This window comes from Vicugna pacos, chromosome 7 (assembly GCF_048564905.1).
Source record: "Vicugna pacos chromosome 7, VicPac4, whole genome shotgun sequence".
NCBI lineage: Eukaryota > Metazoa > Chordata > Mammalia > Artiodactyla > Camelidae > Vicugna > Vicugna pacos.
Genome location: NC_132993.1, coordinates 3,305,988 through 3,320,030, shown reverse-complemented (window position 1 = coordinate 3,320,030; position 14,043 = coordinate 3,305,988). Strand labels below are relative to the sequence as shown.

Genomic DNA, 14,043 nt, shown 5'->3' with positions numbered 1-14,043 from the left:
GTTGGGGGAGGGGGTCGCTGTCCTCAGAAGGCCTGTGGGCATCTCGGAGGAGCAGAGGGGAGGCTGGTGCAGACGTGGGCAGAAGTCAGCAGCAGCGCAGAGCTGTGGGTCTTGAAAACCGTAACCACTTGCTCAGGAATGACTTTCAGTCTCTCGTTTCTGGAAGATGACATCCCGTGAGGCTGCAGACCCAGGTCCTGAACAAACCAAGGTGTTTCCCGCCTCAGGTCCCTTGTGCTGGCTCTGCCTGCCGCCCGGAGCAAGACCCTCACCCTGCTCTGCCCGGGACCGGTCCTGACTTCCAGGTGTCAGCCTCAGGGCTTCTCCCACAGTCGCCAAGGGGCATCCCACTACGTTCACAGGATGGCTCGTCCCCGCCCGTGACAGCGGAGCATCGCTCTCTGCCGGGCTCCTTTCAGAATCCCGCGAAGCTGCCGTCACTGCCTTCCTCCATCCGCTTGTACGTCGCGGGCCCGTCTCTTTCCCTATTCTGCCCCTTCTGCGCGAGGACAGGCGTCTTCCTAGTCGTCCCCTCCCTCCGTACCCGGCCTGGCACAGAACGTCCATCAATAGACGTAGGTATCTTTTGTAGTTCTTATTTTTTATTGAAGTGTAGTCGATTTACAATGTTAGTTTCAGGTGTACAGCAAAGCAATTCAGTTGGACATATACATACGTACATGTTTTATTGAGTTATAGTCTGTTTACAATGTGCCAATTTCTGGTGTACAGCACAGTTTTTCATTCATACGTGAATGCACATGTATTCGTTTTCATATTCTTTTTCACTGTGAGCTACTACAAGATCTTGAATGTACATATATATTTTTCAGTCTCTGTTCCATTATGGCTCATTACAAGAAACTAAATACAGTTCCCTGTGCTGTACAGTAGGTCCTTGTTGTTTATCTATTTTATGTATACTAATGTGTATCTGTTAATCCCAAACTCCTCATCTATCCCTCCCCCCCTTCTCTCTTGGTAACCATAAGTTTGTTTTCTATATTCGTGAATCTATTTCTGGTTTGTAAATAAGATACGTATCCTTTTTTCATAGATTCCACATATAAGCGACATCATATGGTGTTTGTCTTTCTCTGACTTACTTCACTTAGTATGATCATCTCTAGGCCCATCCCTATTGCTGCAGATACACTATTTCATTCTTTTTCGTGGCTGAGTAATACACACACACACACACACACACACACACACACACACACACACATCCTCTTCATCCAGTCATCTGTCGATGAACAGTTAGGTTGTAGGCATGCTGAATGAACGATGTGAGCCAGAGCTGGGAGTCTGACTGGAAGGCACTCGAGTGTCACAGGTGCATGGCAGTGGCTCAGGCTACAGCAGAGGTGGTGGAAGTGGGGTGAGAATGGACCTGTTCTGAGGGAAAAGAGGTGGTGCTGGCGATGCAGTGTTTGTGTCCCCAACATTCACCTGTTGAGGTCCACACCCCTCGTGTGACAGTGTTGGGAGAGGGGGCCTTTGGGAGATGCCCAGGTCATGAGGGTGGAGCCTCAGGGATGTAAAGAGACCCAGGAGAGCCCCCTCGCCCCTTCCGCCAAGTGAGGGCTGCAGGAAGGTGGGCCCACCCTCACCCGACCCGGACCACGTGGCACCTGATCACGGACGTCCAGCCTCTGCAACTGTAAGAAATAAAGGTCTGCAGTTTAAGCCGCCCAGGACTTTGTTACAGCAGCTCAAACGGACTCAAATGCCTTGTGAAATAGGGACTTAGAAACATAGAGTGATGGAGGAAGGGATCTTGAGATCTCCTTGTCTGATACAAGAGGTGCTGGGCTCGGGGCGCAGAAACCCGTGGGGGTGCCAGCCAGACTCCCTTTCTGCTTTTTTCTTGTTCGTTGTAACCCTCCTCTGAGGATGCGTTTGAGGGTATCAGTCCTGCTGCTGAAATCGCCAAACCAAAGTGGCTTCTGAGAGCGGCTTTAGCGTCCCTAAGCGGGAAGGAAACAGCCCGAGTACCCGGCGGGGAGGCTGGAGAGTCTGCCGCTGGGAAGGTAGTCTGTCCTGTGCTCCTCCCACCTGCGCATCCTGTGGGCCAAGCATTGCATTTTTCTCGAATCCTTGTTTTTATTGAAGTGTAAAAGTATTGATTTTTAATCAGCTCACCAAATTCCCCAGTGGAGCACAGGTGGGTGTACACGGTCGACTTCTGAGGGCTCATGAGAGAGATTTCCACGTTCAAGACCAGGTTTTTGCCTCCAGAGAGCCAGTGGCCTCATGCGAGGGGACACGGATGTGGGTGAGTAGCTCGGAGCTGCGGCCGGCGTGTGAGCAGAGTGCAGTGACTTATCGTAGGAGTGAGCACGCGTGGGAGGTGATTGATAAGGGAGCACCCGTGCGGGGAAGCTTCTGGAAGGAGCCAGTAACTCAGGGTGGTTAAGACTTGGCAACCCCAAGGAGTGAGGGGGAATTTTAGGCAGAGAAGTGAGCAATTTGGGTGGTCTGGAGGGGACCTCGGAGGAAAATGCCAGGTTCCAAACACAGGACCAGTGAAAAGCAAAGCCAGCCAGGCCGGTTCCGCCCTGAGCGTGTTTCGGGCCGTCCCTGCTGGAGGCGGGGTCTCTCTCCGCGCTGGGGTAGCTCACATGACACGCGGTGATTCTCTTTCCCAGAAGCTGCTTTAAAATCTAATCTCTCTCTAGCTTCCTTTTAGCCGAAGGAAGCCTCGGGAGTCCCTGACTGAGTCGACTCGACTCGACGTAGAAATGTGTCGTTGGTAGGTTGTGCCTTCCAGACCCAGATCCCTCACTGTGCTCATCTCTCACGAGGGCCCCCTCACAGCGCACCCCAGGCCGGGCGGCGTGAACAACGTAACGCCTCACAGGTCCAGAGGCCAGAAGTCTGGATGGAAGGCAGCGGCGGGGATCCCCAGGGCGGGAGGGAGGGACCCGGGCCAGCCTGTGTCCTGGGCCCGTGAGGGCTGCCTTCATGCTCACACGGCGTCCTCCGTCCACGCACGTCTCTGGGTCCAGATCTGCCTTCTGGATCAGGACACCAGTTACAGTGCAGACCGCAACACCTCTCTCAAGACCCTGCCTCCGCATTCTGAGGTTCTGGTGTTCAGAGCGCACCGTGTGAACTGGGGAGACACAGTTTAGCCCATAAAACTCACCGCGATTTTTTTTCAAATAAGCTACTATTTAACACGAGAACAGACCAGCCCCCACCCAGCGACTCTGCTGTTTCCTGTCCCCAGCAGGAGCGCCTCTGTAGTCTGCAGGTGACAAAGGAGGAGGATTAAGGGCAGGATGTGGTTTCTTCTTGTTTTATTTGGAAACTGAGGTAGTATGTTGGTGCCTGTTTGAGAGAGGGCAGGAAAGAGTGCGTGTGTGTGTGTGTGGAAGGGGACTAGAGTTTGGCAGTAAGCATGACAGGGCGTGATGATGCATGAATATTTTTGCCATGAATTTTGGACATATTACAAGAAAACCAGCAGACCTAGAGCAGTTGTTGCTTGTAAATCAGAAATCCCTTTGGGGGCTGAGCTTGGCCTGATCAATAACTCGCTTCATGGCTTTAAAAAGCCACTTTGAAACTCAGAGAACTAACTATATCCAATAGCTTGTAATAAACTATAATGAAAAAGAATATATATGTATATATAACTGAATCAGAATGCTGTACACTAGAAACCAACACAGCATTGTAAATCAGCTTTCCTTCAGTTATATAAATAAATAAATATGTGCCGCTTTTAATATATTCCAAAAAAGCCACTTTGAAATATGAAGATTAAAATTGTGGTGGATAAATGTGGCCTAGAGAGATTTTTCTATTCTGCCTTCCTTACTGGGCTTTTTAAGGGTAAAATAAGGTAAAATATGCAAACTTATTAAAGAATACATAAAGTGTAATGCGAGTTAAAAGACTGTCCCCTGTGGTGTGGGGCCACCCCCACCCCCGCCACAAGCCCTCCCCGAGAGCAGTGACTGGCCTCACCTGGGAGCGCGCGGCTTCTCACTCAAGCAGGAGTCCAGACTGTCCCATGTGAGACGTTAAACAGGGTTCAATAAAGACAGCTGAAGAAGTTAAATTTGATTCCCATCTAGGACATGTCCTTACGTCGGGAGAGGCTATGAAAGAGGAAGCACGTGTGGTCCCTGCTCTCAGAAAGCTCACTGTTAATTCTGCCGTGGTTTTAAAGACACATTGAAAATGCATAACATGGACTAACGTGTGACTGGGTGTGTTCCGGAAGCAGCAGCCGAGGCTCCGTGGCGCCCTGACGCGGTCCCGGGAGGCTGGTGCTCAGCTTCAGGGGTGCTGTTCTAATGCTCGGTCCCCAGGCGCCTGGCGCCGTCTGAGCCCCGCGTGCTTGCACGAGGAGCGCCCGGCAGGGACGGGCTCAGACGCCCTGCCTTCCTTGTGCACGTTGATGGGAAATGTAGCTGTGAAGTGTCCCTGCAGAGGTTTAATACATCCGACCCCACTTGTCCGGGGGAGATGCATTCCAAGACCCCCCATAGACGCCTGAAACCACAGATAGTTCCGAACACTATATTCTGTTTTTTCCTATGTATGTATGTACCTGTGATAAAGTTTAATGTATAAATTAGGCACAGTAAGGGATTAACGACAATAACTAAGTATAAAATAGAACAATTGTTACAATGTACTGTAATAAAAGGGACGTAAATGCGGTCTCTCTTCTCAGAATACCTCACTGGATGCATTTCATGCCTTTTGCATCTTAACTAAGCCCTTATCACCAGCTGTGGCTGTAAATGTTGCAGTTTGAGGAAGCAAAAATGGTCCAGGTTTCTTTTTTCTTCTTCGCAGTGTCACAGACAGAAGATCCGTTCTTACCTCAGACCTTAGCAGCCTCAGCTTGGTTTTTTTGCCTTTCCTTGTTAAGTCAGCAGCTTTGACCTTCTCACTTGAAGGAAGTACCTTTCCTTGGCAGATCTGAACTGCCAGCATCTCTTGTCTTGCACTGTGGGGCCACTATTAAGGAAAGTAAGGGTCACTTGCACCCAGGCTCTGCGGTCCCCGGTACCCCACAGTCGGTCTGATCATCCAGGGAGCTGCTGAGTGATGAAGGGGCACGGCATGGTGGCCAAAGGAGTGCGTCACATCCTGGAAGATGGAGCCTTATGGCGAGAGATTTCATCACGTTACTCAGAACAGCACAGATTTAAAAGTTATGAATTGTTTATTTCTGGAATTTTCCATTTAGCATTTTCAGACCGAGATTGACCGTGGGGAACTGACACCTTGGATAAGGGGCCGGGGGCGGGCTGCTGTGCAACAGCCCGGGACCCTGTACCCTGAGGGAGGGGCGGGGCAATGGTGCCTCCAGGCACGGATCCTGTACCCTGTTTCCCGGAGCTGCTGCTGCCACAGACCCGGGAACGCTGTTCTCACGGCTCCGCCAAGGGCTCGCGTGATGCCAGCTCTCCTTCCACACGGTCTCGAGAGAGGTGCTGCCGAGACCCCTGGGCTAGCGTCCCGTCCCTCGCGTGAGAGAACGCGCCTCAGTGAGGACGCCTGCAGGCTGTGAACGTGGGGGAGGGGGACTCTGCCGAGGGAGTCGTGAAACGGGCCCGTGTCTTTTCTACACAAAGGGCGAGTTGATCCCCACTCACCTGCTGGGGAGAGAGTTCTCCTTTTGTAAGTTAAGCTCTGGACTTTAACACCCCAAACTCTGTATGAGGCCTTACAAACCTTATTCTCTTCTAATCATTTGGGAGAAGAACTCAGCTCCTCCTGTGTAATCCTAGGAGGGAACAGACACACTTGTGTGGAGGGTGGCCCCCTCCTCCTGCACGAAGCTGACGCTGTCTGAACACAGGGGCCGCTGGGGAGAGGAAACTGAGCGTGACTTGACAGGCTCCCACGGGGTCTGGAGGACGAGTAGCAGGAACGCCAGCCCTGGGAGAGGCTAACCTGAGACCGTCCAGCGAGTAAGTCCTCTGTGTCCCCTCCCTTGGCCGGCGCTGGGGAACCTCTCGTTACCAGGAGTGAAAGGGGGCTTGGAGTCCTGAGGGGACACAGACAGGGAAGCGGTGATCAGTCTAAAATTCACCATAAAGAGTGATAATTAGGCTGAGGCTCAGGGTGGGACAGGTGCCTGCAGAAAGAGCATCTGACTTTACCTGGAGTAGGGCACGTGAGGTTTGATGGCTGAGAGAGAATTTAAGAGGTTGAAATTAAGAAATTGCGAGGGAGGGTATAGCTCAGTGGTAGAGTGTGTGCTCAGCATGCATGAGGTCCTGGGTCCAATTCCCAGTCTCTCCATTAAATAAATAAATAAATAAAACAAATTACCCCCCTCCCGCCAAAAAAAGCAAAAAAAAAAAAAAAAAGAAGAAGAAAAAGAAATTAAGCAAAAGATGAGGCTGAAAGCTGCTAGGAGCAGTTGGGGAGACATGCTGGGGACGAGTTTAAGGCAGAGGTGACAGCCTGCACGGAGACAGGAAGCCCACGGGGGCCACCTAGGCTTCACTGGCTGGACGTAAACGTGTCGGCCAGCGGGCAGCTCGAGGCTGACCTGGAGTCAGACACCTGGTGATGAAGACCCTCCGCATCACACAGAGGGACTGCATAGGTGGTGGGGAGCTGTGAATTGGCCCAAGGGAACAGGTACCACGATCGCACCTGCTTGTCGGGATGGTGCTGAGGATGGAGAGAAGGAAGCTGGGGAAAGAGGCTGCTGGAGGCCAGGAAAGCACGTCTGGGGTGGAAATGGATGAGGGGACAGAACAGCACTTTCGTGGTAGAATTAGACCTAATAGGACTTTATAATCCCTACAGACAGAGGGATCTTGGGGGATATGTCTTTTGGGTACTTTGACAGTGGCCTGGGCACTGGCCTCATTCACCGAGAACGGTGATGGAGAAGAGGCAGGGGACCTAGAAGGGAAATTCACAGATGAGACTGAAAGGAACACGTTCATGGTGTAGCATCCACAGAGTGCCCCGTTAGGTGGCAGGTCTGGAACCTGCACAGAGGCTGGACCTGCGGGTCAAGTTGGGGTTACTGACGTGTCTGTGATGACGAGGCTGCGGGCACACTGGTGACTTCGCCTGGACAGTGGGGAGGACTTTGTGAGGGGACCCAGGACACAGCCAGCCTTCGGGAGGTGAGCGGATGAACGGGCTCCACTCAAACCCCTGGCAGGAGGCAGCAGGGAAGGAAACGGGAAGATAGGAAAATTCAAGGAGGAGGGAAAGATCAAAAATGCCAAAGGTCGAGGAGAGAGCAAAGAAGACGCCCGTTGTCTGTCTGGAGCCGTTCTGAGGACCAGTGAGGATGGACAGACAGAGGACCTTGGGTTACGGAGTGAACAGGAGGCCAGAAAAGGCTGAGATCCTGAATGTAGATGACTTCACCTATAAAGACAGCTACTGATTTCAGCTCCAACACACTGTAAATATATAAAGTATATTTATATATTACATATATAAGTATATACATATATAACAATATATAAAGCAAGGTGGAGAATGGGAGTTGTTTTTTCTTCGTAATCAAGAGGGATCTGAAAATACTCCTATTTGAAGACACGATGCTAATGAACTAGAAGAGCTTTGAGAGGAATGCGGTGGGCGAGGCAGAGATGCGGGACACGGCGAGGTGGGGCCGTGGGTCTCAGGAGAACTGCTTCTCTCACCTACGCAACGTGGCTCGTCTCAAGGTTCCCTGATGGGCCGCCCCCCCCGCCCCTGCATCTCGACTGGCTGACCCAGGCTGCAGGCAATTGCTTTGCTCCGTCCAGATCCCTTCACTTGTCGACCATCACTCAAGATGTGATGTTGTTAAAAGAATGTACAGATAATTGCCACTGAGGCACTGACAGTCAGGTGGATGAGACTTACTTTACTTTATCTGGGGGAGACATTCTCCTCCCTCTTCGAGCACCAAACATAAGAAATGTGCACTTGTGTGTTTTCCCCTGGAAAACAATGCGATCAAAAAAACCTTCCCAAATTCCTCTCATGCCCAGGTGAGCCGTCCTGTGCTTGTTGGGGGGTCTGTGGATGGACTGTGGTGGCGTCGTGCATCCGAAATGCAAGCCCTGTCACTGCCTGTTCTTTGTATTGAGACGGATGCTCTGATGATTCACACAGTATGTTACGTGCCCCATTCACGGGAAATGAACTTTTCTACCATTGGCACTATTTCATTGTAGCTACCATTCATGAGTAACTGGCAACCACGTTGTGAAAGAGACCTTATCATCCGCACCTTTCTGGGGATTACACTGGGGCCCAGAAAGATTAAGCAACGGTTTCCATGTAATGTGGGCCGTTGGTGTATCATTGGGTGAATCTGGTTGAGATTCAAATCCAGATTCTAATCCTCTAAAGTCTATGGAATTCAAATAAGTTGTTTAATTCATTGTTTTTCCTTAAGAGGATTCCATCTAGAAGGGCAGTTTGGTTTTGCCAGGTACGGACTATGCCGTGCTCTGAGTTTATTACAGAGGTGCCACCCTCCGAAGGGCTGAGATGTGGGGAACCAGGGTTTGTGTCCATCTGAGGATGGGTGCATCTTGATTCTTCCTGGGGAAGAAAGCACGTCTTGAAAGGCATATTTATTTCTTTGCTATACTCCGTACTTATTTTATTAATAGTTTATGAGTCTCAGCTAAATCCCCAGGGCATGATAAATGACACTCTTCACCAGGAGAACTTGAGAGGAAAACAGGCACTCAGTTATAACAATTTATGGCAAATGCTTAAAATTAGTAGACCCCACCATCTTTCAAGGTCTTGTCAAGTGCAGAAGTCTGTTGGATACAATTTAAAAGGGCTTACCATAGAAAGCTCTAAATCTTTGCACTGTCTGTCCAGTGTATCTTAATACCGGAGAAAATTATTTTTGTAAATCTTTCTCTAGAAGAAATTTCACGTCCTCTTCTATAATCTCATGCGGTGGCGAGGTGAGGGAAAGACAGAAGCCTGTGTTTATCTCCAGCCTGCAGCAGGGAAATGAAATCGTCCAGAAAGTATTCCTTGAAAGAGCACTGAGAATAAATATGAATATGACCGTTATCTTTTCTTTTTTATTTGGTAGTCTCACCCACTTCTCCAAACATCTTTTGTCTTCCTTTAAATGTCCAGAGTGCCCTCAAGTCTGTATTTCATTTTCTCCTCAAACCCACAAAAATTAAATCCGGGTTTGTGTTATCACTGTCACTTTACAGATAAGGAGACTGGAGATGAGGAATTGGGGATAATCTCCGAAGGTCACACAGCTGGTTAGAGACAGAACCAGAGCCATGATCCAGATCGTCCCCCATTTTTCTTCTAAGTAAAAAAATGCCTATGTCTTCTATACTTACCCTCAAAATACTGTGTGTTTTCACTGAAGCTTTCAGGGGACACTGTGGTTCAGGAGACAGATGATGTCTGGGAGGCGAGTCACGAGCGACCTCACCCTCCACCTCCGCTCACTCACTGCATCTTTCGGGCAAGTCTTTGCCTTTCCAGTGTCCCGGTTTCCTCCTCTGTGAAATGACGGAGCTGGGAAAGGAGTGGCTGCCTGATCTCCTGGACTAGACTCTGGGATTTGAGGGGTTTTGTTATGTTGTTCTATCAACATGACCAACAGGATGCCTGTGTGTACACATCCAGAAAAGAAATTTAACTTTTGTTAGTTTTACAATTCGATTTTCAAGAAAGGAAATTCTTTCTTGAGAAGAAAGATTTATTTCAAGGAGCTGGCTCACACCGCTGTGGGACCAGGAGGTCTGAAATCTGTAGGTCAAGCTGGTAGGCTGGGCCCTCAGGAGTGACTTCAGTGTTACAGTCTTGAGACGGAATTTCTTCTTCCGCTGGAAACACGCGTTTTTGCCCTTGAGGCCTTCGGCTAACTGGATGAGGCGCGTTCACACCACAGAGAGTGATCTCCTTTACCTGAAAGTCAGTTGATTGTAGATGTTAATCTTGTCTCTGCCTTCTAAACCTGTAGGCTCTCTCGGATACAGCCATTAAATCTGAGGACAACGTAAAGAAGGAAGAAGTCGCAAAAATAAAAATTAAAAAATGTTTAAAAAAGAAGGACAGAGTCGTGATTGTGTGGATGACAGATTCCATCCTTCACTGCATCCTGCCTGGATTCCTGGCGCTTGTGGTCCTCAGGGTGGCCGTGAGGCCAGCAGGTGCCCCGTCCTCCCGGGAACTCAGGTCACAGTGGCAGACGTGCAGCGTGAGACGGATGCCGACCGAGAGCGTTGCTCCCAAGCCAGGGTCGACCCAGCGGGACCTGGGCCAGGAGCCCAGGGAGTGAAGGCGCGGCCTCCTTGTCCGGGAGCCAGGCGGCCTGGGCGGGGGCTCCCTCGTCTCCCTGCTGCTCAGACCCCCGCTGCGGGGGTCAGTACAGAATACAGGTCAGGGGCGGGGGGACCTGGACTGCTCAAGAGAAGGGCTTCAGGGAGGGTGGAGGGGAAGCCTTGTGAAAACAGCCATGTCAGTCTCCTTCCCTCCCGACCACATATCTGGGAGATGGAGAGCTGGGCGGACTTCCTCCTTCACAGGAGGCAGACCCCGGTTTGCAGGGGAAGAGGGAGGCCTGAGTCAGGGCGATGCCCTGGTCCCTCCCCTGCTGTGAAGGTCCCTCGTCAGCTCTAATCCGGTGGGTCTCCTCCGACTCCCTGTGTTTTCTGGTGTTTGGCAATAAAAAATTCTGACCCACCTTCTTCTGTGCCTGTTTCATCTGGCGAAGGGGGTTAATTTCCTTCCTCACCAAGGTCATGTGCTCCTGGGTGAATGACTGAGGACTGGCTCTAGGACGCTCTGTGGTTAAGGCAGGCAAACTGCAGTAGCAAAACAACAAAACAAAACAAACAAAACACACACACACAAAGCAAAACAAAAGCAGAAAACAAAAAACCCAAAAAAACCCAGAATAAATAAAGGCTTGAGCACAGGCAGCGTCTGTTTTGTGCCGTGTAATAAGCTAGTGGGGCGGGAGCAGGGCGCTGAGTGGGCTCAGCCCTCCCCACTGTTTCGTCCGAGGTGGGGGGCAGGGAGGGCCCCACGTGGAGGCACTGACGGTCCCCACGGGCACCCCATGCTGCTGGGCCGACGTCAGTGAGGTGACCAGGCCCAGCTGCAGGGCAGGCTGGGAAGTGCAGGCGAGGTGGGTGAGCAGAGAAGGAAGGGGCGGCCTGACTTGCCACAGACACACCTGCAGTCGGGCCGGGAGCCCAGGTTTCGCATCGTGCTGGGTCTTTCTTTTGAGTCTGACTATTTTAAACCACAGGATTGTCGGAGGGGACTTGCATCCTCGGCCTGGTCCGCTTTCTCTCTCCCGGGTGCACAGGGCTCCTCCCCTCCCCGGCCTCGGCCCCATCTCTGGGGTGGGAGTGGGCAGGGGGAGGAGCAGGCGCAGATAACAGCTGAAATCAGCTCTCGGGGCTCTGCCCCCGCAAAAGCCCGTGGCCAGTTCTGCCTGCACATCTGGCTCCCATCCTGCCGTGTGGAGGGAGAGGCCCTCTGTTCCTTCAGGGCCTCCGCCCAGCACCTGGAAACACAGACAAACTGCAAAAATAAAACCCCAAACCGCCTTCCAAGCTCTCGGGCGCCAAGCTGCTCCGTCCGCACCTGCCCCTCCCTCGGCCTGGGGTCCTGCTTCCCTGCCTGGCGGAGAAGACACTGAGGGTCGCAGGGGTCCGCCTCCTGCGATGAATTCAGGGATTCTCCAGTGAAAGGCATTTGGTGGCAGAAATTAGTGATGGCATATTTCAAAGGCAAGCCAAGAACCTGGCCTCCACTCCGCTCTGCTTGGGGGCAGTGCTGGTCACTCAGGGTAGAGAGGGGCATTCGCAATAAGCCGTGGCTTTTTTCCCTGGAGTATGAATAGCACGTGTCTGACCTCGGCTGCACGGTCCCCTGCGGCCAGGGCCACCCGGGACCCAGCTGTCCTGGTGCTCGGCACGTGTGGATGTGGAGTCAGATTCAGGGGGACTCAACTTTTTGTTTTCACTGCCACCTCCTGAGGGAAAGGGTGCAGTTCGTTGAGACGGTGAAAACACACACTTACCTGCAGGCACTTGAGGTGGAAAGCCAGATTGTTCACTTTTTTCCCTAATTACTTCCCACTCTGAAAGAATTACCTGGAGTTCATTTTCAGCTCTGTTTTGGTGTCAGGAGAGCCGATTGCAGTGAGATTTATGCCAACTCCTGTGACACGTCACACTTCTGGGCGTAATTACTATGCGCAGGGGCTTGTTCCTCTACTGTCTTCTTTCCCCTTGCCATCCTCTATTTTACTTCCCTCCCCCACCTCCTCTCCCGGAAGGTGTTTGTGGTCTCACATTCCTGTGTGGCTCAGTCACCCGCTGGCTCCGCTGGTGTTTGATGAGTCACAGGAGTGCCTGATGAGAAGGCTGTGGGGGCCCAGATCACACGGGAACAGACTGGACCCCCTTTGGGGTGGCTTGTGTCCCTGAGTCCTCTGTGCTGGACTCCGGGTGTGTCTGTGTGTGCAGGAGGCTGGATATGTGCACAGTGGACAGATGTAAGTTCTGTATACTTTAAATTTAAATTCAAAATGACAAATCATATTTCAAGTTTTAAAATATAATCGCTCCCTGATGTTTAGACTCACTGTATTTGGCCACGGTGTCTCAGCGCCTCCTGCAGGGATGGGCGTCAAACGTGCGACACACGGCCACTCTTGGTACAGTCTTATTTCTAGCTCCTCACAGGTGCCGTGACTTGAGTTTAAGTGTACAAGACACATACTCATGCATTGTCCTGATAACATGTTAGCAAATCACACGTAAATCTCACGTCCGTTCTCGTCATCCCCACAGCCTTTGCCCCGAGAATTCCCCGGAGGAGTTGCTGTCATTACTTTGATACGGAAACGTCTCATCTTTATGTACAATGATTATGTAATATTAATATAACATTGGAATACACATTAATGTTAAGTAATACCAATATATTTAAATAAGTTTTTATATACAAAGTATAAAATGTGTATCTGTATGTCCATAAATATTCATACACATACACACACATATATATGTAGGCACATTGGGATACTTGAATATATAAATATAATTTTTTTTTACATAAATAACATTACATTGAGGTTTTTTTCCCTCACCTTATGCATCAACATCCGTTTATCTACTTAGACATTTTTTTAATGGTTTTTTTAGGGGGCGTAGGTAATTAGGTTTATTTATTTATTTATTTTTAGAGGAGGTTCTGGGGGTTGAACCCACGACCTCGGGCATGCTAAGCATGTGCTCTACCGCTAAGCTACAGCCTCCCTCCCTTATCTGTTTAGATTTGAACATACTCACACGCACCTCATTCACACAAGCCTCTGTAGGGAAGGCTGTGCTGTGGGGACACCGCAGCCTCTAAAACTGTGCCCCTATTAAGCGTTACAAACTATTATGTACGAAATAAACCACAAGGATGTACTCTACAACACAGGGAATGCAACCAATATTTTATTATGACTAAGTGGAGCATAACCTTTAAAAATTGTGAATCACTACACTGCACACCTGTAACTTATATTTACAGCAACTATACTTCGGTTAAAAAAAACCTCTTCCCCTGCTGCAGGCGTGCAGTGCTTTCCGCGTTTTTGCGGAGCAGTGAGCGCACAGTGCCCGGCCCACTGTACTCCTGCGCAGACGCGTTGGCGCCCCTCCCGCGGACGTACTGAGAAACACAGCAGCTGGGGTGTAAGTTACATATATTTAAATTTGAGTTGAAAATGACGATCAGATTCCCAAGTGGCAGCACCAGCTTATAGTTCCGACATCAGTGTATGAAAATGCGTTATTTTCCCCTGCCTTTTCTGATAGAATAAAATTGCATAGGTTCTTTTTTTAGTTTAATTTTTTAATGGAGGTAGTGGGGATTGAACCCAGGACCTCAAGCTTGCTGAGCACACGCTGAGCACCACTGAACTCTATCCACCTCCCCCCAGCCCCCCCCCGACAGAATAACATTTTGAAGCACAAAATGTGTTCAGGTGGAATCCGGGAAGACGCGTCCGCATTTGTGCTTTTTCCGGTTTTCTCTGTT

The 14,043-nt window shown here is 50.4% G+C and overlaps 1 protein-coding gene and 1 long non-coding RNA gene across 2 annotated transcripts in view; one reads left to right on the top strand and one right to left on the bottom strand.

Moving 5' to 3' along the window:
• The window catches only part of DPP6 (dipeptidyl peptidase like 6), an 837,334-nt gene that overhangs the window by 125,823 nt on the left and 697,468 nt on the right, over positions 1-14,043 (top strand). The window lies entirely within an intron of this gene.
• Positions 9,704-11,493, bottom strand: LOC140697509 (uncharacterized). Its single transcript, XR_012074646.1, has 3 exons — positions 11,174-11,493; positions 10,679-10,799; positions 9,704-9,980 (listed from the first exon to the last, which is right to left on the bottom strand). It is a non-coding gene; the product is annotated as an uncharacterized lncRNA (long non-coding RNA).